This window comes from Balaenoptera musculus, chromosome 6 (assembly GCF_009873245.2).
Source record: "Balaenoptera musculus isolate JJ_BM4_2016_0621 chromosome 6, mBalMus1.pri.v3, whole genome shotgun sequence".
Taxonomy (NCBI): Eukaryota; Metazoa; Chordata; class Mammalia; order Artiodactyla; family Balaenopteridae; genus Balaenoptera; species Balaenoptera musculus.
Genome location: NC_045790.1, coordinates 3,210,907 through 3,236,551, shown reverse-complemented (window position 1 = coordinate 3,236,551; position 25,645 = coordinate 3,210,907).

Genomic DNA, 25,645 nt, shown 5'->3' with positions numbered 1-25,645 from the left:
TGGGACCTAATGAAACTTCAAAGCTTTTGCACAGCAAAGGAAACCATAAACAAGGCGAAAAGACAACCCTCAGAATGGGAGAAAATATTTGCAAATGAAGCAACTGACAAAGGATTAATCTCCAAAATTTACAAGCAGCTCAATATCAAAAAACAAACAACCCAATCCAAAAATGGGCAGAAGACCTAAATAGACATGTCTCCAAAGAAGATATACAGATTGCCAACAAACACATGAAACAATGCTCAACATCACTAATCATTAGAGAAATGCAAATCAAAACTACAATGAGGGATCACCTCACACCAGTCAGAATAGCCATCATCCAAAAATCTACAACAATAAATGCTGGAGAGGGTGTGGAGAAAAGGGAACCCTCTTGCACTGTTGGTGGGAATGTAAATTGATACAGCCACTATGGAGAACAGTATGGAGGTTCCTTAAAAAACTAAAAATAGAACTACCATATGACCCAGCAATCCCACTACTGGGCCTATACTCTAAGAAAACCATAATTCAAAATGAGTCATGTACCACAATTTTCATTGCAGCTCTATTTACAATAGCCAGGACACAGAAGCAACCTAAGTGTCCATCGACAGATGAATGGATAAAGAAGATGTGGCACATATATACAATGGAATATTACTCAGCCATAAAAAGAAACGAAATTGAGTTATTTGTAGTGAGTTGGATGGACCTAGATTCTGTCATACAGAGTGAAGTAAGTCAGAAAGAGAAAAGCAAATACTGTATGCTAACACATATAATGGAATCTAAAAGAAAAACAAAAATTGGTCCTGGAGAACCTAGGGGCAGGACAGGAATAAAGACACAGACGTAGAGAATGGACTTGAGTACACAGAGAGTGGGAAGGGTAAGATGGGACTAAGTGAGAGAGTGGTATGTACTTATATACACTACCAAATGTAAAATAGATAGCTAGTGGGAAGCAGCCGCATAGCACAGGGAGATCAGCTCGGTGCTTTGTAACCACCTAGAGGGGTGGGATCGGGAGGGTGGGAGGGAGGGAGACGCAAGAGGGAAGAGATATGGGGATATATGTATATGTATAACTGATTCACTTTGTTATAAAGCAGAAACTAACACACCATTGTAAAGCAATTATACTCCAATAAAGAGGTTAAAAAAAAAAAGAAAAAGAAAAAATATCTATGCTATTTTGCTAGAGTATTTGATACACTATTTCTGTGGTTAAGAGCTCTAATGCAAAGTATGATATTAAAAATTTTTAAAATTCAAGGCTAAGTATCATTGAAGAAGTATGAAATGTTTGTTTTGAAACAGATAGCAAAGAACATTGATAAGGACAATAAACTTATGGCTACAGAATAATTTTGTTCTTATTTTACCATTTATAAGGTTTGATTTTTAAACCATGACAATCAGAAGGAGTGAATTATAAATGGCATTTTTGCTGCATCAGAAGCTATAAAGAGAATAAATTATATAAAATGAACACTATCTTCTCAGGTGGCCCAATTAAACTTCATAACTTTGTCATAACAATTACATTATAGGATTCAGAATTTCATGCTGAACTGGTCACTTAAGTTTCTTTTGATTCTATCTTCCCAAAGCACACCACCTACATGCACAGAGAATTTTGGAAATGAATTGTAGATTGTGGTAAGTCTGACAATGCCACTTCACTTTAAGGAAAGCATTTTGGAGACGTGGGAGATAATTTTGGAGATTAGCAATTAATATTTCAAGTTTAAAAATGCTTCAACATGGTGCCTAAATGTAATGCCACATTTCACAAGATAACTTTTCTAAGGCACTCTTCTAAGCTATCAAGCGTACGTACAATATTCCTTTTCTCTGGTATTGAACATCTTTAAACATTGTTCCAGCATCCCATTTCCATGTAAAGACCAACAACGTCTCTAAATTGAGATCCGACAGAGACGATTAAATGTGACATCAAGAACACCCAGGTCATGCCTTTCTTCAACATCTAACCTGTGTTGACACAGTTTACACTTCTTTTTCCAGAGTAATATTTCAGTTTTCATTGAATTTTTTTTAAACTATAGCTTCTAATATCAGTTGTATCAAAAGTTAGACATCAAAGCTCAAAATCACCAATTAGGGAGAGTACAAAAATACATGATTCATATCCTGTAAATTGTGGGGCATTGTTTTCTAGAAAGCAAGGCAAGCAGAGTCTCCTGTCTTACGTCACAATCCTATGCATATAGGTCTCTCCTCTACCCAGTCTTTTTCTTCTACACATACTCACTGTAGACCCTTAACACTGCCCTTTGGGAACCAAGCTAAACTTCAAAACTTACATCTCCTGTCCCTATATACTTATAGTGAACAATACCATTCTTGAAGATTTTTTAGGATTCTTCTATGATCATAACAATTTTTAACCAATCCTGTGGCAAAGACTAACAACTGCTTCTCAGGTGCGAAGGAACACCCAAAGCCATCAACGACCTTTGAGATCTTCTTCTCCATTTCTTCCACATTTCTACTCTTTTCCTCCTGGGCTGGCATTTTGCTTAAAGGCTATTTCACACTTTTCTTTTAAATTAAATTCTACTGAAGAGGATACACCATCTATGTTTTAAATTAGTTCTCCTTCTCCTTTCATTCTTAAATACTAAGAAGTGATTAAAATTAATGATGTGCTGGGCGGTCTGAGGGCTCAGCAGAGTGGCTCCTGCAGGCGGGCGGGTGAGTCGTTTCCACCGCAATGCCTTCATTAAGTGAGAAGGTTCCCATCACTTACAAACCTAAGTCACAATTTCCACCAACTGAACAAAAGTTACTCTCCCGGGTACAAAGCTAAGTTTACTTCACTTTCTAAGTTAAAGAAATAGCTTCCCATTCCCCTGCTACCAGGTCTTGAAAGGATTGAGGGAAAAGATTAAAGTGGGCCCTTATGAGGGCAGATGGGGTGATCTAATCCCCCTTTCCTGCTGCCTACTCTCTCCCAGGGAGCATTCATTCCTAATTAGCCACAGCCAGGAGTGGGCATGAGCAGTACACACAGCCCCTCTGGGAAAATTCACAAATGCAAAAAAAGTGAAATGTGGCCATAACACACGTAGTGAGTTCCATTATGGCCCCCAAGGATAGGCACATCCTCACCCCAGAGCCTGTGAATAAGGACAAATCCAGAAAGAGGGGTTTTGCAGATGAATAAATTAAGGATCTCAAGATGAGATCACGCTGCATGATCTGTAGGAGCCTTAAGTTCAGTGATGAGTATCCTTATAAAAGTCAGGAAAAGACCAGGAAAGCAGAAAGGCAGGGAAGACAGAAGCAGAGATTGGAGTGATGGAGCCACGAGAAAGCAGAAGAAGCAGGAAGCGTTCTCCCCAGGAGCTTTCAGAGAGAGTGCGGCCCTGCCCACACCGTGATTGGCCTTCTGGCTTCCAGAACTCTGTGAGATTCACCATACCTGTGTTTTAAATCACCAAGCTTGTGCTAATTTTCATGGCAGCCCAGGAAACTGACAGGGCCTCTCACTTCCCAGGAACAAAGGCATGAAATTAAACCAGAAAATAAGGATTCGGATCCTCACACTGTTTTTCTTCTGGACAGGAAGTGGAAGAGTATATTAGGTCGTGTGTGTGTGTGTGTGTGTGTGTGTGTGTGTGTGTGTGTAAGATGATCCTCTATAAAGCATAGATAAGCAACAGTTTTTTTCCAAAACATGACTCAACTTTATTGCAACTTACTCTCAGAAACCAAAATTTCATCTCTGTAAAACATCATTGGAGTAATAGAGTTCGAGGGGATTTTCTGATTAACTTAAATTTCCCCTGGTATCATACAGTTATCTTTAGAAATATGTGGGACATAAATAAATGTTTTAAGGCTTCCTGTTCAGATGAGTACATACTAATCTCTCATTAAAAAAAAAAACTTCAATTAGCCATGTTCCTGTTTGAACCGTCCTTACAAATGAAAAAGTTCAGCCTAATGGAATCCTGCATCAGTGTTTCTCAAAGTTGATTAGCATAAGAATGCCCTGGGGGTAGATGTTAACATGCAGATGCCTGGGCCCAGCCCTGGATTCAGTTAATCTACTTTAGTGAGGGCTGCATCTTAATTTTTAACAGCTGTCTCAGATTTTATTGCAGTGGTCATTGGACAAGAGTGAAAAAAAGAAAAAAAATGTCCCGAAGATGTACCATAACGGCCAACGACTCAGTGCTTTAGGCTGTAATTCACTGAGAAAAGAATTCAAACTGACCCAGACATGTGTAGATCAGAAGAGCTGCGTGCTGTGAAATACGCAACAAGTGGATTTTTTGTTCAAAATGAAATTAAAATAATGACAGTGAGATGAAACTCTTGTGTTTTTTTTAATCCCTGTAATTCTCCTAGATTTGGGTGTCATTTATGAGCTTGGCTTTGCCCCAAAAGGAAATAGTTATTCTTCAGCCTGAAAACAAATGCATCAAATTCTGAGACCTTAACATTTTAAAAATTGATGATAAAGTATCTTCCTTCCCTCCACCAGCTGCCTGGTGCATCAGGCTAGATCAGAATCCTCCACTAGCACCAAACACCCTGCCCTTCACTGCCCCCAGTTAATAGGTGTGGAGGTAAGAAAAGGCCCTCAGTTCAATTTGAGAAATCAAAAGTAGAAGATAATGGTTTCCAGCGTCACTGAAATCCTGGAACGTTCCCATATGATCAGAGAGTGGAGGGAACAAGAGAAGTAGATGCTTATTGATCACAGATGGTGATTGATATGATTGCCCCACCAAGAATTCTAGACACTTAGGAAGGTATGAGAGGGTAGCCAAACCTTCCTTGTGCCTCCAGAAAGATGAGGAAATTAGGAGAGAGGGAGGGAGAGAGAGAGAGAGAGAGAGGAAGGATGGGGGATGTGTGTCAGACTCAGTCCTGCCACAGTGGGAAGAAGCAGCCAAGTACCACCAGAAAGACAGCCTCGGCTGAAGCCAATGGAGGGATGTCCCCATCAAGGGACCAGGTGGGATGAAACACCTACTGGAGCGGGGAGGAGACTGATGGGACCCGTGTCACCCAGCTTCTCCAAGGCGTCTGGCATCAGACCCTATGGGAGCTTGTGGTGGAATCCACAGCTAGGAAGTTAGGGTTTGTTTGCACACGGAGGATCTATGACTTGAGAAATGTGAACCTACCACAAGATTTAAGCGTTGATGCTGTCAGAGTCCCTTCCGCATTGTTACCATAGAGACATTTCTACATATAGTAAACTCCACTAGAGGGATTTCTCTTCTCCGCATTTTTATTTCATTCACCAGGAAAGAAGCTGCCCCATTGTCATTGGACAGAAACAACAGAAATATATTGATATGCAGGTGCCAACGTGAGGTGTCTTCCTGCCACTTCGTCACTAGGAAAAGGAATGGGGGCGGCCCCTAGAAACGCAGGATTCGATCCTAACCTTACGAAGTTCTCATCATGTGATTTGGGGTGAGTACCATAAATTCTCTGTCAATTTTCTCATCTTTTAGAGAGCTCTAATTATATCTACCTCAGAGGTTTGGTTATGTTTTGAAAGATAGTAAGAAGTCGAGTTCCCTTTGGCTCTATATCCTCAGTCAAAAATCCACCAAAACTACCTCATATTATTAGAGTGTACAGAATGGTAAGTAACTAATAAATACAAACTTATGAATCTAGGCCACATTCGAGCTTCATTAATCAATTTTTATATTTTTAGAGTTTCTTCAATTCTGTTCATAATCCCTCCTCTGTCCTTAGGCACAAGTCTCATTCTTTGGCTTGGTTTCAGATGCAAAGCCCTGCTCCTAGACCACAGCTCTGCGTGTGCCCTTGATCACCTGCTGTCAGGTGAGTTTGCTGCTTCACTGCACCTCTCCTCTGCATCATTCTTAACCTCATCCCAGCACATAAACCTCTTTATTCTCCCTGGGGTGTGAGGCTGAGAGTGCTTCATGATTTTGCCCTTGTGTCTTCTAAAACTGGATTTTCCATCTTTTAAATCCCTCTCTATCCTTCTGGCAAATTCTCAGCAACGGCGTCCCACTAACACAGTCTGATTTCCAATTTCTCGTGCATATCCTGGTCCTAAATCACATTCTGTTGCTTTCTGCACAGTTAGCTTTTATTTTTGGCCTCTTATCATTTAGGCCATTTATTCAGATCTCTCGTTCTCTTGCTAATAAAACTTAACTTATAAAAAATCAGTGTCTCTAAATCTCCCTTTTGGATCTTTTCTATCCATCCTTTGGTCTAAAACACAGAATAAGGGCTTAGAATCATATTCACAACACATGGGAAAGAGTGGTCAATTCTTCTAATTAATGTGAAGCTTCAATGTCTCAAATCCATGTTTTGATTTAGTCAGCAAAGGAAAAAGCAGCAGGAACGCACTGTCCCTCCCCCAACTTTACCCTGGGGAATGGGATATTCAGCACCTGTATTTCAAATCTTAAGCCAGTCCTAATCACGTCATTGAAAATGCATCAGTGCATAATTCAGGAGTAACAGATAATCAAGGCAAGGAAAAGAATATGAGAAGAGCACCCTCATTATTAGCAGACCCTTCAACACAGAACCACGACAAAGAAGAGAAGGTATCTTTTTCCTAGAGCACAGTATATGAGATCTAATCAACACTGTCAGTAAAATCTAAAGGCTCCCCAACTTCGCCCTTATGTAGCTCCCTCCATCCCAATGCCAATGTGTCAACTCCCTACTTCAGGACAGAAAGCTGACATGCAATGTGATCAAAGAAAATTGCCACATCATCATATATGGCAAAACCAATCTGGGACTGCTATGGACTGAATGGTGTCCCCCTCCCTGGCCAAATTCGTATGTTGCTGCCTTAACCCCCAACGTACCTGTGTTTAGAGATGGGGCCTATCAGGGTAAGAGCAAGTTTAAGTGAGGGGGATAAGGCTGGGGCTCTGATCCAATAGGATTAGTGTCTTTGTCAGAAGAGGCACACAGAGCTCACGTTCTCTCTCCCTCTAAACACATGGGTACTAAGGGAGGGACATGTGAGACTCTCTGCAGGCCAAGATGAGCTCCCACAAGAAACCAACCTGCCTGCACCCTGATCTTGGACTCCAGCCTCCAGAACTGTGAAAATAAATTTCCATTGTTTAAGCCACTCACTCAGTCTATGGTATTTAGTTATGGCAGCTCAAACTTACACAGGAACCAAGCACAAACTCTTGAATTCCTTTTTTAATCACTCCTTACTTTGCCATAATTATCTCTTGTGTACTTTTACACCAGTTTACTGGCAGGCAAATATAGGGTTTTTTTTCCCCCTCTATTACATACACAGAACCTTAGAAAGAAAATGAAAAAATAACTCCATAATCTGTAAAACACAATTCTCCTACCCTCATCCTTGCAAAGAGAAACACCATCACTGGAGGCTATCCACACCCAAGAAAAATGTGGAAAATATGGTAGGTTCTCATCTCCAGGTGAACCCCCAATGGTTTAATCTAATCCTGGAGACCCCATTCACCTTGCTAGTAATTGGTTTGGAGGTAGGCACGTGTCTCATTCAGGATTTAACTGGGAAAACATAAACACAGCAAATATTTGGGGAAAAAAAAGGAAATTCAATGCAGGGAATTTTTTCCACAAGTGATGGAAGAGCTGAGAAACTGGAATGGGGGAGAGGGGAGGCAACCAAGCCACAGCCACCCCTAAACTGGAGAAACAGTGGGAATGGGAGTTTAACCAGAGCCCAGTGGCCTGGGTGGGGTGTCTGCAGAATCTGGACTCACTTCCACGGGTCCAGTGGGTGTTGGAGCAACAGAGCCAGGCAGCCGCTGGACACGCAGCACCAGGGAGAGGGAGGAGCTGAAACACCCATCTCCCCTGCCCAGCCTTTAGTCTCCACTAGTGGTTCCCTGTGACCACACCCAGCGAGAAACCAGGGTCTTAGAGACAGCCTACAGAGGTCAGATCCTCCTGTGAAGCAGAGCAAACAGGCCAGAACTAGCCACGTGTGTGACCCACTTCTGACAAATGAAGGAAAGTCAACCAGGCAGCTTCTGTCAACAATTTCCTTTGTCATAAGAACAGTCACACAAGAAGAGACAGCCCCTATGCTGTCTCTTAGTCTGTGTGTGAAGCCGGGAATTACCACAGCCAACTTGTCACCAGGAGGGGACTAGGGAAAACACAGAGGGTGGCAGGGAAGACCCATCATCTGCAGTAACATTATGATTTGCTGAGTCAATAAAGCTAGTTGTTCTGCATATGTGATTGTGAACAAAGGGCTTGCTGCTTCCTATCACAGAAATCTTCAGTGTCATTGACTAGAGTGTCAGGTGCTTTGGCAGTGGTTGGACACAGCCTCAGACACTGACTTGGGACGATCACAATGTCCCCACTGTCCGGGTACGGACAGGTCCCCACTATGACAAGGACACCGGACTTTAAGGCTCCATTTGTTCTGTTTCCATTCACTCCATATTGAGACATGTTCTGACAAAGAGCAACTCAGGAGAGGTGTTTATTCTGCTGTTTCAAAGATGTACATTTTGCCTTTTAAAAATATTATATTTCTACTATAAACATGAGCCTTAGAGTTTTATACAGGAGGTTATTTATATTAATGTATCCACCAAAACTGTTGTGAAGGAAGAAATCAACCATCGTACTCATGAGTTATTAAACACAATGCCTTCATTGTGTGAGGAGATTAAATAAAGCCATGAAGGGCAACGGTGGGAGATGGACTTGAACTTGAAACCTGAGTTGGCCCCAAATGGGTTCTGTGGTCTTGGGTAAACCACTTAATCTCTGTGATGCTCAAATTTCTTACTGAAGAAACGGGATCATTGTGCTGCTTCCCGCTCTAGACTTTTGAGGGAATTAGATCGCACAATACATATAAAGTACTCACCCAATGTGGGCCATTTACTAAGAGCTCAGAAAGTGTTAGTTTCACACCCAGATCATCTCAACCTGAATGTAACTTATTCAGAAAGCTACCAGGATCCTCTTCCTGCTCAAGCTAGAACTCACGGTTGTACAACCACAGCCACCTATAATAGCACACAAAGACCATTTAAATAATATCTGTTCTCCCATGCAACTAAAACAGAGCACGTCTAGGGACTGTAGTTCAGCATTTTATCTCCAGAACTCAGGAGAGTGTCTTGACATCACACAGCAGGCACGTAATCGAGGATCTGCCGAGTGAGTTGTTATTCTTGTCTTTTGCTTTTGTCTGCATTTCCCCCTCAATCCACCTTATATGTGGAGACTGCAGGCTACCTACCACCAGAACAAGGCAATTCGGGTTGAGAAGTCACAGAACTTGAGGAAATGTGGTTTTTTCAGCACCTTTCTATCAAATAGAGTTAAAACTTTCCCTGTTGGAATATAGAAAATATTGTTCTCTTTAAGACTTTCACACTACACCGCTGTAATTGAAAATAGTTTGTGTTCCCTTCCACGATATTTCTGCCTGGAGGAAAGGCATCTGGGAATTTTAATCTTAAAATAGCAAACAGTGCTTAAGAGGAAAGCTGGGAAGAGAAGAAAGTGAAGGACTCAAAGGAACAAAAGATGAAAGAAGTGTGGGGACTGACAGAGGACGGGTGGAGTCTGTGTGACTCATGTAAACACTGGCTGAATTACAAAAATCAAGGTCAAAAAACCAAAAAAGCATTTAAATGTTTATTTTACTCTAGAAGCCTTTGTAGTCATTTGCTTCTGTGCTCATTTCTGCATAGGGTCGTCAAAGCAGCTAACTATGGGCTCTAAATCACCCTATTTACAGAAGAACTAAGGTAAAACACACACAAAATTGGGGCACAGTAATGCTGAGAAAGAAATAGTCAAGGAAGTAGTATCATCCACTATTATCTTGTTTTCCTCATTTGTTCATTATGTAGCTAATGAAGGTGAATACCTGTGGCTTGAATAATGTTCCCTTCATTATTCACTGAGATTTCAAGTGTTCAATTCTGTTAAGAATTCCCCTAGTTTATTCATCAGTATCTGAAAACAGGAGCCTCGAGCTCAGCTCTATCACCCATAGAACATAAGCAGAGGATGTCCATCCCGACAGGACTGCAGGGTCCCTGCTTCCTCACCTGGAGATCAGACCCATCCATTCTCCAGACAAACAGTGGCCCTAAAAGGGGCCTGAGGAGCCCCAGTGACACCCCAGCACTCTATGCCAGGATACACTGGCCTCTATATCAGGGCTGATGTTGTTCCCTAGTTCTGATCAGTGTTTCCTGATAACCAACTCACTGCTTTATTCATCTATCCCATTCTCTATTCTTTGGAGGTCCAGGCCCTGATTATCTTTCCTGGCAGATGTTCAGAAACCTACCAACTCATCACACGCCTCCCCCACTTGCCCACCCACAAGAATCAACATCTAGTTCCCTAGGTTTGCTTCTGAGACATACTTTGCTATGTTCCCCTCTTAGAAAATCCAGACGTTAAACTCTCTGCACACTTCTAACCCATTCTACATTCATCAGTGCTTCTAAAAAATATTCACCACGAATACCCTATAAGCACATCTTCTAGACATTCCCTTGAGAATTACAATACTAATTACAATTCCGGACAGAACTATCTAGCTGTTTTTCCCCAAGGCTTGCACGGATGTTTATGTAAAGAGCTAAAGAAAGTTAAAATGATTGCCATCGTTGAGTTTATTTCCCAGAAAAGAATGTGGGTTTTGCTATGTATTTAGGTTCAGCCCAACAACTAAGTTGTTAAAATAAACTAGCACAGAAAAGAACTGCAAGGAACATATTACAGTCAAATTCGGTTGGGTTTGTTGTACATTAAGTTGCTGCATCAAGGGAGAGTGAGAGCAGGGGAAGCACAGAGCCTCAGAGGTGGAATTGGGGGGGGGGGGCGGGGCGGGGCAGGGGCGGGGCTTAGAAAAGGGTATGCGCAAGCGCGATGGGGGAGATAGAGCGCTAGCTCGTGCTGTGATGAGGGGCAGGCGTTGGGTGTATCTCAGCATCTTTGCTCAGGACACAGAAGGAATAAAGTGGGGCTGAGGGAGTCATGGTGAGAAGAAGCAATGAGTCGAATGATGAGAAATGGCCGGTCACTTTTCAACCACGGTGTGGCCTTGGAAAGTATGGTTTATGTAACTTTGGCCATATGCTGTTAGGATATTTATTTTTCGCTTCAAATATTTTTTAAAAACTTTTATTAGAGTACAGTTGATTTAAAATGAGGATATTCTTTCAGATTTTTTAGGCACATCATAATCTGACTACCACGAGTGCTAGGAGAGAACTCAGGGTCTTATGTCCTTGGGAAATACAAAGTGAAGATAAATTGGTGGAATATTGTGTTCAAAAAACCCTTATCTGAAGCTCTGTACCTGTTCTGGAAATAGAGCTGCTTTCTGTGTCACAGTGACCCTCGTGGCTCTGATCCTTCAGAGAAAAGTAATATGTTCCATTCTCCCAACTACAATTTCAAACAGCAAAGTTTGAAATCATCTGTGATTTTAGAGACAGTTTTCTCAGCACTATGCACCTGATGTTAATTAACAAAAGCAATTTTTATAAGTTCATTACTATGAGTTTCTTTATTTTAGATTTGTTTTCTAAAGAAAGAAACGATTTTTTAATCATAATTGTTAGGAAGGAGCTGGCCACGTAAAAATCATCTCATTCTTAGAACAGTAGGATTTGCTTCATTAAATAATATAGTCTTACCATAGAAAGAGGATCCTATTTCCTTCTCCGAAAATCCTCACCATTTAGTAAATTGTCTACTATTTTTACTTAACAGAGAGAATTCATTTTTAAAATGTTTTTATGCAAAGTTTTGATTTTCTCTTAATGTTTAATAACATGAGTAGTATTACAATCATTGCTCCAGTCTTGGTAATTTTATAAAATATTAATCTTCATGGTTACCTAGGAAAGAACCAGGATTTTTCCATCTCAAAGTGCTTTTGTTTCTAACCTCATAATCCATGATCTTCCCTAAGCACATGCAGGAAAAAGAAAAAGTTTTCTGCATTTTGACGAAGTGATAAGCACTCTGCATTCTGAATTCATGAAGATGTATTAAGTGTAACTATGTTTCTGTCCTTGTGCAAAGTCTCTTGGATACCAAGAGCTAGCAGCCCTGTCTCTCTTTCATACTGTTTATCTAAGATTCCTAAAACAAGATCTGGTTTCCAAATTCAGCAACAATCAATATTTTATAATTGAGTAGTAGACTTGTATAAAGCAAATTACTTAGGGGACCCTGAGGGTATACTTCCATCTATTAGTGTAAAGGCATAACCCCAATCCCTTGCTAATGCAGAAGAATGTCCTACAGTAGATATTCACATTACCTGGCAAGAGGCTGAGAGCAATTCTATCAGTAAGACTTTAAAATACATCTTTTCTTTTTTTTTTTTTTTTTTTCACACACACACACACTGTATTTTATTTTTACAAGACATAAATAGACTGACACCAAGCATTGTACATGGATGACCACAACAAAAGCAACAATGATTGCAATTACCAAACATGAAACACACTCATACTATGTCATAATATTGACATTCAGTCCAGTAATCCTCCACTGTAACAGCTCCTTTACTTTGCAGTGAAAATTGATTTGTATATTCTTTGCCTCTGAGTCCTTGTGGGATTTTTTTTTTTTTAAATTCAGACAGAAAGTCACAAAAATTATACTCATCCTCATCAGTTCACTCAGTCCCATGTAATTAATTTTTTTTTTCATCTTGATCTTTTGTTAGCACTTTTATGAGTTCATCAGTTTTTCATTAGAGTTCTGAAAATGCTTATTCATTCAGTTCAGCAGTACAGTCAGTTACCAGAAACCTGTACTTGTCAGAGTCTTTTCCATGAATTTCTTGAAGATGAAACCCTTTTATAGGAACATATTTGCAAAATCATCAGAGTACACCCAGAACTGTCTGTAAATGACAAAAGACTTAAAAATGACCACGGTTAAAGATTTGATGAAAGTTCATAATAATGCAGTTGACAAGAAAATTAGTTATTTCTGAGATATACATTTTAAAGTAATAACTAGGATTATTACTTATAACATTATACCAGAACATATAAGATTTTTAGAAATTTCATGTAATGTCTGAAACATTTATATTAACATATTTCCATACATATTTCCATACAAATACAAATATAAGATTTTTAGAAATTTCATGTAATGTCTGAAACATTTATATTAACATATTTCCATACATATTTCCATACAAATACAAATATAAGATTTTTAGAAATTTCATGTAATGTCTGAAACATTTATATTAACATATTTCCATACAAATAACCCAATGAAAGTTTAGTATTAGTTGTTTTGTTTGTTTTTTTATACTGCAGGTTCTTATTAGGCATCAGTTTCATACACATCAGTGTATACATGTCAATCCCAATTGCCCAATCCAGCACACCACCATCCCCACCTCACCGCAGTTTTCCCCCCTTGGTGTCCATATGACCATTCTCTACATTTGTGTCTCAACTTCTGCCCTGCAAACTGGCTCATCTGTACCATTTTTCTAGGTTCCGCATACATGCATTAATATACGATATTTGTTTTTCTCTTTCTGACTTACTTCACTCTGTATGACAGTCTCTAGATCCATCCATGTCTCAACAAATGACTCAATTTCGTTCCTTTTTATGGCTGAGTAATATTCCATTGTATATATGTACCACAACTTCTTTATCCATTCGTCTGTTGATGGGCATTTAGGTTGCTTCCATGACCTGGCTATTGTAAATAGTGCTGCAATGAACATTCGGGTGCATGTGTCTTTTTGAATTACGGTTTTCTCTGGGTATATGCCCAGTAGTGGGATTGCTGGGTCATATGGTAATTCTATTTTTAGTTTTTTAAGGAACCTCCATACTGTTCTCCATAGTGGCTGTATCAATTTACATTCCCACCAACAGTGCAAGAGGGTTCCCTTTTCTCCACACCCTCTCCAGCATTTGTTGTTTGTAGATTTTCTGATGATGCCCATTCTAACAGGAGTGAGGTGATACCTCATTGTAGTTTTGATTTGCATTTCTCTAATAATTAGTGATGTTGAGCATCTTTTCATGTGCTTCGTGGCCATCTGTATGTCTTCTTTGGAGAAATGTCTATTTAGGTCTTCTGCCCATTTTTGGATTGGGGTGTTTGTTTCTTTGATATTGAGCTGAATGAGCTGTTTATATATTTTGGAGATTAATCCTTTGTCCGTTGATTCATTTGCAAATATTTTCTCCCATTCTGAGGGTTGTCTTTTCGTCTTGTTTATGGTTTCCTTTGCTGTGCAAAAGCTTTGAAGTTTCATTAGGTCCCATTTGTTTATTTTTGTTTTTATTTCCATTACTCTAGGAGGTGGATCAAAAAAGATCTTGCTGTGATTTATGTCAAAGAGTGTTCTTCCTATGTTTTCCTCTAAGAGTTTTATAGTGTCCAGTCTTATATTTAGGTCTCTAATCCATTTTGAGTTTATTTTTGTGTATGGTGTTAGGGAGTATTCTAATTTCATTCTTTTACATGTAGCTGTCCAGTTTTCCCAGCACCACTTATTGAAGAGACTGTCTTTTCTCCATTGTATATCTTTGCCTCCTTTGTCATAGATTAGTTGACCATAGGTGCGTGGGTTAATCTCTGGGCTTTCTATCTTGTTCCATTGATCTATGTTTCTGTTTTTGTGCCAGTACCATACTGTCTTGATTACTGTAGCTTTGTAGTATAGTCTGAAGTCAGGGAGTCTGATTCCTCCAGCTCCATTTTTTTCCCTCAAGACTGCTTTGGCTATTCGGGGTCTTTTGTGTCTCCATACAAATTTTAAGATGATTTGTTCTAGCTCCGTAAAAAATGCCATTGGTAATTTGATAGGGATTGCATTGAATCTGTAGATTGCTTTGGGTAGTATACTCATTTTCACAATGTTGATTCTTCCAATCCAAGAACATGGTATATCTCTCCATCTGTTGGTATCATCTTTAATTTCTTTCATCAGTGTCTTATAGTTTTCTGCATACAGGTCTTTCGTCTCCCTAGGTAGGTTTATTCCTAGGTATTTTATTCTTTTTGTTGCAATGGTAAATGGGAGTGTTTCCATAATTTCTCTTTCAGATTTTTCATCATTAGTGTATAGGAATGCAAGAGATTTCTGTGCATTAATTTTGTATCCTGCAACTTTACCATATTCATTAATCAGCTCTAGCAGTTTTCTGGTGGCAGTTTTAGGATTCTCTATGTATAGTATCATGTCATCTGCAAACAGTGACAGTTTTACTTCTTCTTTTCCAATTTGTATTCCTTTTATTTCTTTTTCTTCTCTGATTGCCATGGCTAGGACTTCCAGAACTATGTTGAATAATAGTGGTGAGAGTGGACATCCTTGTCTCGTTCCTGATCTTAGAGGAAATGCTTTCAGTTTTTCACCATTGAGAATGATGTTTGCTGTGGGTTTGTCATATATGGCCTTTATTATGTTGAGGTAGGTTCCCTCTATGCCCACTTTCTGGAGAGTTTTTATCAGAAATGGGTGTTGAATTTTGTCAAAAGCTTTTTCTGCATCTATTGAGATGATCATATGGTTTTTATTCTTCAATTTGTTAATATGGTGTATCACATTGATTGATTTGCGTATATTGAAGAATCCTTGCATCCCTGGGATAAATCCCACTTGATCGTGGTGTATGATTCTTTTAATGTGTTGCTGGATTCTGTTTGCTAGTATTTTGTTGAGGATTTTTGCATCTATATTCATCAGTGATATTGGTCTGTAATTTTCTTTTTTTGTAGTGTCTTTGTCTGGTTTTGGTATCAGGGTGATGGTGGCCTCATAGAATGAGTTTGGGAGTGTTCCTTCCTCTGCAATTTTTTGGAAGAGTTTGAGAAGGATGGGTGTTAGCTCTTCTCTAAATGTTTGATAGAATTCACCTGTGAAGCCATCTGGTCCTGGACTTTTGTTTGTTGGAAGATTTTTAATCACAGTTTCAATTTCATTACTTGTGATTGGTCTGTTCATATTTTCTGTTTCTTCCTGATTCAGTCTGGGAAGGTTATACCTTTCTAAGAATTTGTCCATTTCTTCCAGGTTGTCCATTTTATTGGCATAAAGTTGCTTGTAGTAGTCTCTTAGGATGCTTTGTATTTCTGTGGTGTCTGTTGTAACTTCTCCTTTTTCATTTCTGATTTTATTGATTTGAGTCCTCTCCCTCTTTTTCTTGATGAGTCTGGCTAATGGCTTATCAATTTGTTTATCTTCTCAGAGAACCAACTTTTAGTTTTATTGATCTTTGCTATTGTTTTCTTTGTTTCTATTTCATTTATTTCTGCTCTGATCTTTATGATTTCTTTCCTTCTGCTAACTTTGGGTTTTGTTTGTTCTTCTTTCTCTAGTTTCTTTAGGTGTAAGGTTAGATTGTTTACTTGAGATTTTTCTTGTTTCTTTAGGTAGGCTTGTATAGCTATAAACTTCCCTCTTAGAACCGCTTTTGCTGCATCCCATAGGTTTTGGGTCGTCGTGTTTTCATTGTCATTTGTCTCTAGGTATTTTTTGATTTCCTCTTTGATTTCTTCAGTGATCTCTTGGTTATTTAGTAACGTATTGTTTAGCCTCCATGTGTTTGTCCTTTTTACGTTTTTTTCCCTGTAATTCATTTCTAATCTCATAGCGTTGTGGTCAGAAAAGATGCTTGATATGATTTCAATTTTCTTAAATTTACTGAGGCTTGATTTGTGACCCAAGATGTGATCTATCCTGGAGAATGTTCCGTGCGCACTTGAGAAGAACGTGTAATCTGCTGTTTTTGGATGGAATGTCCTATATATATCAATTAAATCTATCTGGTCTATTGTGTCATTTAAAGCTTCTGTTTCCTTATTTATTTTCATTTTGGATGATCTGTCCATTGGTGTAAGTGAGGTGTTAAAGTCCCCCACTATTATTGTGTTACTGTCGATTTCCTCTTTTATAGCTGTTAGCAGTTGCCTTATGTATTGAGGTGCTCCTATGTTGGGTGCATATATATTTATAATTGTTATATCTTCTTCTTGGATTGATCCCTGGATCATTATGTAGTGTCCTTCCTTGTCTCTTGTAACATTCTTTATTTTAAAGTCTATTTTATCTGATATGAGTATAGCTACTCCAGCTTTCTTTTGATTTCCATTTGCATGGAATATCTTTTTCCATCCCCTCACTTTCAGTCTGTATGTGTCCCTAGGTCTAAAGTGGGTCTCTTGTAGACAGCATATATATGGGTCTTGTTTTTGTATCCATTCAGCCAGTCTATGTCTTTTGGTTGGGGCATTTAATCCATTCACGTTTAAAGTAATTACCGATATGTATGTTCCTATGACCATTTTCTTAATTGTTTTGGGTTTGTCTTTGTAGGTCCTTTTCTTCTCTTGTGTTTCCCACTTAGAGAAGTTCCTTTAGCATTTGTTGTAGAGCTGGTTTGGTGGTGCTGAATTCTCTTAGCTTTTGCTTGTCTGCAAAGCTTTTGATTTCTCCATCAAATCTAAATGAGATCCTTGCCGGGTAGAGTAATCTTGGTTGTAGGTTCTTCCCTTTCATCACTTTAAGTATATCATGCCACTCCCTTCTGGCTTGCAGAGTTTCTGCTGAGAAATCAGCTGTTAACCTTATGGGAGTTCCCTTGTATGTTATTTGTCGTTTTTCCCTTGCTGCTTTCAATCATTTTTCTTTGTCTTTAATTTTTGCCACTTTGATTACTATGTGTCTCGGCGTGTTTCTCCTTGGGTTTATTCTGTATGGGACTCTCTGCGCTTCCTGGACTTGGGTGGCTATTTCCTTTCCCATGTTAGGGAAGTTTTCGACTATAATCTCTTCAAATATTTTCTCTGGTCCTTTCTCTCTCTCTTCTCCTTCTGGGACCCCTATAATGCGAATGTTGTTGCGTTTAATGTTGTCCCAGAGGTCTCTTAGGCTGTCTTCATTTCTTTTCATTCTTTTTTCTTTAGTCTGTTCTGCAGCAGTGAATTCCACCATTCTGTCTTCCAGGTCACTTATCCGTTCTTCTGCCTCAGTTATTCTGCTATTGATTCCTTCTAGTGTAGTTTTCATTTCAGTTATTGTATTGGTGGTCTCTGTTTGTTTGTTCTTTAATTCTTCTAGGTCTTTGTTAATCATTTCTTGCATCTTCTCAATCTTTGCCTCCATTCTTATTCCGAGGTCCTGGATCATCTTCACTATCATTATTCTGAATTCTTTTTCTGGAAGGTTGCCTATCTCCACTTCATTTAGTTGTTTTTCTGGGGTTTTTTCTTGTTCCTTCCTCTGGTGCATAGCCCTCTGCCTTTTCATCTTCTCTATCTTTCTGTAACTGTGGTTTTTGGTCCACAGGCTGCAGGATCGTAGTTTTTCTTGCTTCTGTTGTCTGCCCTCTGGTGGTTGAGGCTATCTAAGAGGCTTGATGGGAGGCTCTGGTGGTGGGTAGAGCTGACTGTTGCTGTGGCGGTCAGAGCTCAGTAAAACCTTAATCCACTTGACTGTTGATGGGTGGGGCTGGGTTCCCTCCCTGTTGCTGTGGCGGTCAGAGCTCAGTAAAACCTTAATCCACTTGACTGTTGATGGGTGGGGCTGGGTTCCCTCCCTGTTGGTTGTTTTGCCTGAGGCAACCCAACACTGGAGCCTACCGGTGCTCTTTGGTGGGGTCAATGGCAGACTCTGGGAGGGCTCACGCCAAGGAGAACTTCCCAGAGCCTCTGCTGTCAGTGTCCTTATCCCCACGGTGAAACAGAGCCACCACTCGCCTCTGCAGGAGACCCCCCAACACCAGCAGGTAGGTCCGGTTCAGTCTCCCCCAGGGTCACTGCTCCTTCCCCTGGGTCCCGATGCACACATTACTTTGTGTGTGCCCTCCAAGAGTGGGGTCTCTGTTTCCCCCAGTCCTGTCAAAGTCCTGCAATCAATTCCCTCTAGGCTTCAAAGTCTGATTCTCTAGGAATTCCTCCTCCCGTTGCCGGACCCCCAGGTTGGGAAGCCTGACGTGGGGCTCAGAACCTTCACTCCAGTGGGTGGAATTCTGTGGTATAAGTGTTCGCCAGTCTGTGAGTCACCCACCCAGCAGTTATGGGATTTGATTTTACTCTGATTGCGCCCCTCCTACCGTCTCACTGTGGCTTCTCCTCTGTCCTTGGACGCGGGGTATCCTCCTTGGTGAAGTCCAGGGTCTTCCTGTCAATGATTGTCCAGCAGCCAGTGGTGATTCTGGTGCTCTCGCAAGAGGGAGTGAGAGCACGTCCTTCTACTCCGCCATCTTGGTTAATCTCCAAAATACATCTTTTCTTAAGAAGTCACAGGACCATTAGTCTTCGCGGTGTCACTGAATTGTCCCTATTGGATTAACTAATTGATGCTCATAACAATAGTTTACTCATTTTTACAAGGGAAAAATAAGAATGAATTATTGCTTTCCAAAAAATGGAAGCCTGTTATAGATGATACAAGGAATTATCTTCTATTACAGACGCACACAGGGAAGAAAGAGTAATTTATGTGTTTGTTAAGTATTCTTTTCCCATTTATCATCGATCATCACTCATTGTACAGTATTAATTTTAACAGAGCATGTTTAAACAGTCACTCAGTGTGTTGCTAAGATATATGGCAGAGAGGAAGGGAACTAATATTTATTTACAAGTCTATTAGTTTGGGAGAAAAGTGACATATTCCTTGGTTTCCCCCCTTTTTTCAAAATGCTTGCACCCATAATGCATTCACCCTTGAAAATGTTAGCTTTTTGAGCGCTAGGCCCCTTATAGCAACCCCTAACTTCAAAGAGGAAGATGAGCAAATCTGACAGAAGTACAGCCACTGTTATCACGTGTGGACACTTTTGCCTCCTGCCTTGCTGACTCTCCAATTCTTCCCTTCCCACAACTGATCTTTTTTGTCCACTAACACAATCATCACATCAGCTCTGAAGCTAAACTTCACCTCTACAACGTTTTATCTTGTCTCTGCTGTAAGGTCTCCTAAATCAGTTTGATTATTTAGGGGAATTTTCTAGCCAATGGCAGGGAGGTACAGCCCTCTGACTACAGTTTATTGGAGATTCAACTACATCCAAAGTCCAGCGACTTCTCAGTAACTTCGTTGCCACCGTCCTGGTCCAAGCCACCATCACATCCCATTGGATGGTGGCAATAGTTCCCTGACATCTCCTTGCTGTCACTTCCCAAGATGGCAGCCAGCATGATATTTTCAAAGTTTAAGTTGGATCACGTCACTTCCCTATTCAAAATTCCAGAATTATTCCCTACTTAACTTAGAGTAAAACCCAAAGTCCTACCATGGCCAAGAAGGCTCTGTAGGATCTGACTCTCCCTACTTCTCTGACTGACCCTACAATCAGTCTCCTCCTCCCTCCTCCACTTCACCCACCCTGGCCTCTTCTCTGTCCTTCACCAAACCAAACAAGCCCTCCCTTGGAACCAGGGCTCTAACTGTTCCTCCCGCCCAAATGCTCTTCCTCCTGATGTCTGCTCACTCAGAACGACTAGTCTTTTCTCACATCTCACCTCTCAAGGAGGTCTACCTGAACACCCAATGAATACTTGAGTCATGTCTCTTTTAAGCAGCATACAGTAGGGCTTTGATCTTATATTCAGCCTGGAAATGAGGCTTTCACTTGGAGAATTTTAGAACATTTTCATTTTCTATAATTACTGACATACTTGTGACCATATACACCTTATGGCTATCTGTTTTTAATTTGATACACTGTGAAGGTTAATTTGGTTAATTTTATGTGTCAACTTGACTGGGTTACAGGATGCCCAGATATCTGGTTAAACGTTATTTCTGGGTGTGTCTGTGAGGGTGTTTGTGGAAGAGATTAGCATTTGAATAGGTGGACTTAGTAAACCAGACTGTCCTCTGCCCTGTGGATGGTCATCCATCATTCAGTCCATTGAGAACCTGAATAGAACAAAACAAAACAAAAAACAAAACAAAAAAAGAAGGTTTGAATTCTCTCTCTGCCAGACTATTGAGCTGAGACGTTGGTCTTCTCCTGCCCTTGGGCTGGGATTCACACTGCTGGTGTTCCTTGTTCTCAGGCCTTCGAACTTGGACTGGAATTTACATGCCCACCTTTCCTGGGTCTCCAGCTTGCAGATGTTAGATGGTGGGACTTCTCAGCTCCATAACATGTAAGCCAATTTCTTATAATAAATCTCATTATATATAACCTCTTGGTTCTGTTTCTCTGGAGAACCCTGACTAATAAAAACACCTTTTTTATGTTCTTTTTTCTTTTCAAATTTCTTTTGGATGTAATGCATATTTTTGGTTTTTCCATATTAGCTCTATTGAATTATTATTCATTTGTATCCTGTTGCTTTATCCAGGACATTTACAACACACATCCTTGACTTTTTACAGTAGAAAGCAAATGATTATCTTTAACATTTTACTAATATTTCTTAAACTTTAGAGGATTTTAACTCTGCCCTAATTCCACCTTTTGTTACATTGTCATATATATTAAATCCCACGAGATATTATTGTCGTTTTTAACAATCACTGTTCATCAATATTTACTGGATGTTTACCATTTCTATGTTCTTCACCCTTTCTGCATTTACTGATTTTTCATCAGGAATCATTTTCTTTAAACCTCTTAACATTTATTTGCATTCATGCCAGTTGGTAACAAAATTCTCTGATTTTTTGATTTTCTAAAAATGTCTCTATTTAGGCTTCTGTTCTTGAAGGAAGTTCACTCTAGTTGTGGAATTCAAGGATGGTAACTCCATGCTCCCAAGAAATTTAAAGACATTACTCATTATCCTCTGGGTTTTTATCATTTTTATTGAAAAGTCCATTTTCAGCCTTTTTTTTGTTTACTGTTGCTCCTTTGAAGACATTATGTCCACCCATCTCCCAATCCAGTCCATGCTGCTTCTAAGTTTTCCCTCTGTCTTTGCTTTCCAACATGTTCACATAAGGTGTGTAATTCTCTTTGACTTCATCTTCATTGGCATTCACATAGTTACTTGAATCTGTAGGTTGTTGTCTTTCATTGATTTTGGAATATTCTCAGCTATTATTCCTTCAATTTATTGCTACTTTCACACCCTCTCTCCCCCTCCAACTCCTATTACATATGATGAGCATGATGATTGTGTCCCACACATCACTTTTGCATTTCCTCTGTTTTCAAATCTATTGTCACTCTGGAATTCAGTTTGGATTTTTTCTATTTGATCTCTCTTCCAATTCACTCTTCTTCCATCTACTGCACGTACAGTCAGGTTAAGTAGTTGCTGGTTTCAGTTATTGGATCTTTTCATCTTTAAAATTTTTACTTATTACTTTTTACCAGATTCCAATTTTCTGGTGAAATTATCCATTGTCTCATCTATTTTGTTTATTTTTTCTCTATTTCTTGAATACATTTACCAGATATGTTTTAAAGTATTTTTCTGCTCATTTCAATATCTGATTCACCTATATGATATTTCTCTTGTTTAGCTTTAGATTTTCATCATATGGTTTAATCTCTTGGTATACCTAAAATATTTTTATTAAATATCAGATATCACATACCTGTATAAAAATATAGAAGATTCTGGTGATATTATATTACAGTCACTATTAAAGTTTTCTTAGAGTTAAAAATTATGTTTTCTTCCATTTAAGATCATTTTGTCATGATTTGGTACAGAGTTTGATGGGTTTTTTTTTTTTAATTTTTATACTGGAGTATAGTTAATTTACAATGTTTTGTTAGTTTCAGCTATACAGCAAAGTGATTCAGTTATATACATACATATATCGATTCTTTTCCAGATTCTTTTCCCATATAGGTTATTACAGAATACTGAGTAGAGTTCCCTGTGCTATTCAGTAGGTCCCTGCTTGTTATCAATTTTATATATAGTAGTGTGTATATGTCAGTCTCAAACTCCCAATTTATCCCTCCCCCACAACCTTTCCCCTTTGGTAATCATAAGTTTGTTTTTTAAATCTGTGAGTCTGTTTCTGTTTCTTAAATAAGTTCATTTGTATCATTTTTTTAAGATTCCATATATCAAGCGATATCATATGATATTTGCCTTTCTCCGTCTGACTTACTTCACTTAGTATGATAATCTATAGGTCCATCCATGTAGCCGCAAATGGCATTATTTCATTCTTTGGTTTGACATTGTTTCACAACTATTACTGAACTTTGTATTTAAGGACACTTAAGCCAAACCCATTATTTTTGAGAAAAGAAGAAAATACAGATGTGAGGCAGGAAAAGATTGGTCTCAAATTTCAAACAGACAGCTTAAAAACATACACTTAATATGATATGATTGTGAATCTATGGATTTGATAAAGAGCTACATTTATGCCAATATTATTCAGTGGCCATGTAGACAACATCAGTGAAGAGACAGAGAAAGTTACGATACTTTCTTTTCTTTTATGTTGAGGGAAGTTTGTAAGAGGTGGTGCAAAATGATAGAAAAAGAACATAGTTGAGTGTTAGCTCTAACTGTGCCAGCTTTGAAACACATCTCTGCACTTTGGTTTTTTATCTTCATCCATAGTACAGAGATAATATCTTCCCCATAGTATTGTTATAAGGATCAAATATAATTATTGTGTCTGGTACAGGGTGGGAAATAAATTCATGGCTATATTTTGAAGCATGGTTTTTAGTTTGTTTGTTTGACTAGCTGGTTTGCTCGGAGAATCCTAAACATGGGCTATTCTATAGCTACAAACAGAAATAGGAAACCTCCATATACAGTACTGAATCTCTGTAAAATAGCTAGCGCTTTTCACATCATTCTCATGGAAGAAAAATTAAGCCATCAGAAGTAAGAAGAAGAAACTCCAGAGCAATTTCTTATTACCTGAGAATCACTGAAGGTCTACCACAGATGCACATATCCTGCAATCATTCTAGAACATGGAAAAACTCCTTAACTCAGCCCTTCAGTTCTTCTTTCAAGGATTTCATGAACTGACCTTTTCATGAGAGCTTTCCTGAAATCCAAGGCTCTCCAATTCCAGGCTTACTACAGAACAATTTAAATCCTTACTTTGTATAATTTTCCCTAAACATCATAATTTTTTCTAGACATTTTTATTGCTATGCAATTGCTATTGCAATTACAATGTAATGTGACATAGGACCAAAAATATCAGAGCACTATAAGAAAATGTAAAAGTCGTTAATAAGAGACATTTATCCCTGATCTTTCTTGAAGTGTAAATACGTTTAAGCTTGATAATACTTAATTTCCTTCATCAGCTGGGAGACAATCATTCATCAACCCGATGGGCTATGGGGTTAAACAGTTCAAGGAGCAGGAGGTGTATCAGAAGAAACTCTTGTTTCAATACAGGAAAATCAAATCATAACCTTTCTTCTCATTAAAAACTGAGAAAATTCGGCAGACTTTAATGCTCTGCCATCATTGCCATTTTCTAAGAAGAAGCCCCATTATTGCAAAGAGTGAAATTCGCCTAGGACCCTGGAGGCCATTCAGACACACAGGAAAAGAGGTGGGATTGTTATTAGTTTCCCTGATAATTACAGTCAAGATCCTAAACATTTGGGGTTAAAAAATCTCTTATTAATAAGATGCAGACTGCTCGATTTGTATGCTTGAGAAATGGTGAGAGAAAATTCATTAGGTCCTAATTGACCTGTCTTCTCCATGGTTCCTTCTAGAGCAGAAACCACCATCTATTCAGTAATGACCCAGTCCTTGTCCTGCTGCTGTCCCAGGTCAGCCACACATCTGCACGAGCTGCCCGAGCTGCTCTCAAACATCAGTGAATATACAAACGTAATCACTGAATTGCATTCATTAGGCACCCTCTGGCTTGGACTGTGCAACACTGATAAGTTAATATACAAATGTGACGAGGTACCAATTTCATAGAAGTGAAAACAAATTAGACTTAGCTCAGATAACTCTAAGAGTTATTTATAAGGGAGTAAAAGACAACCAGTTCTCCTGTATTATGCTTCTTGTTAATAGAATGATTCACTGTTACTACTAGATGTAGTCTGAGGGTCAGGGCTCCCTTAGAATAAAATCCAGCACCAGTGTCATCTCGTGTATGTTCTACAAGATGCCAGCCCCATCTCCCCTGATTAGCAATCGCACCATCTCTAAAACATACTGCCAGGCATGGTCTCGGATACGCTTATCAATAATGTATTTTCTTGGAAGACACAAGTGATTTTAGCTATTAAAATAATTTCTAGCAGGTTTGAACACGCAGTTTCTTGGGGGCAGCCATAACATATTTACATCCACCTACTTCATTAAGTAATATGATGGCAAAATGCCCAGACAATTCACCTGGAAAATACAGGAAGCTATTCTGTACAGTAGAGGTAAAATGTCCTGATAAGAATTCCTTATTTTTAAAACATTCATATTTGTGGCATAAAATATTACAGAAAATCCTATTATATACGCTGGAGTTTTCTGAAAGGACCATGATCATTCTTACGAATTAACCAAACTTCCCAGAATACAAAATTGCACCCAAACTTATTTTCCTAGAATGCTTACAATACTCAGAAGTGGCCCCCAAAACCTTTTTAGATGATTAACCAGATGTTGAGTTGAAAAATATGTTTACCATATTAATTAATGAATATCTAACAGGTGATTTTATTTAATT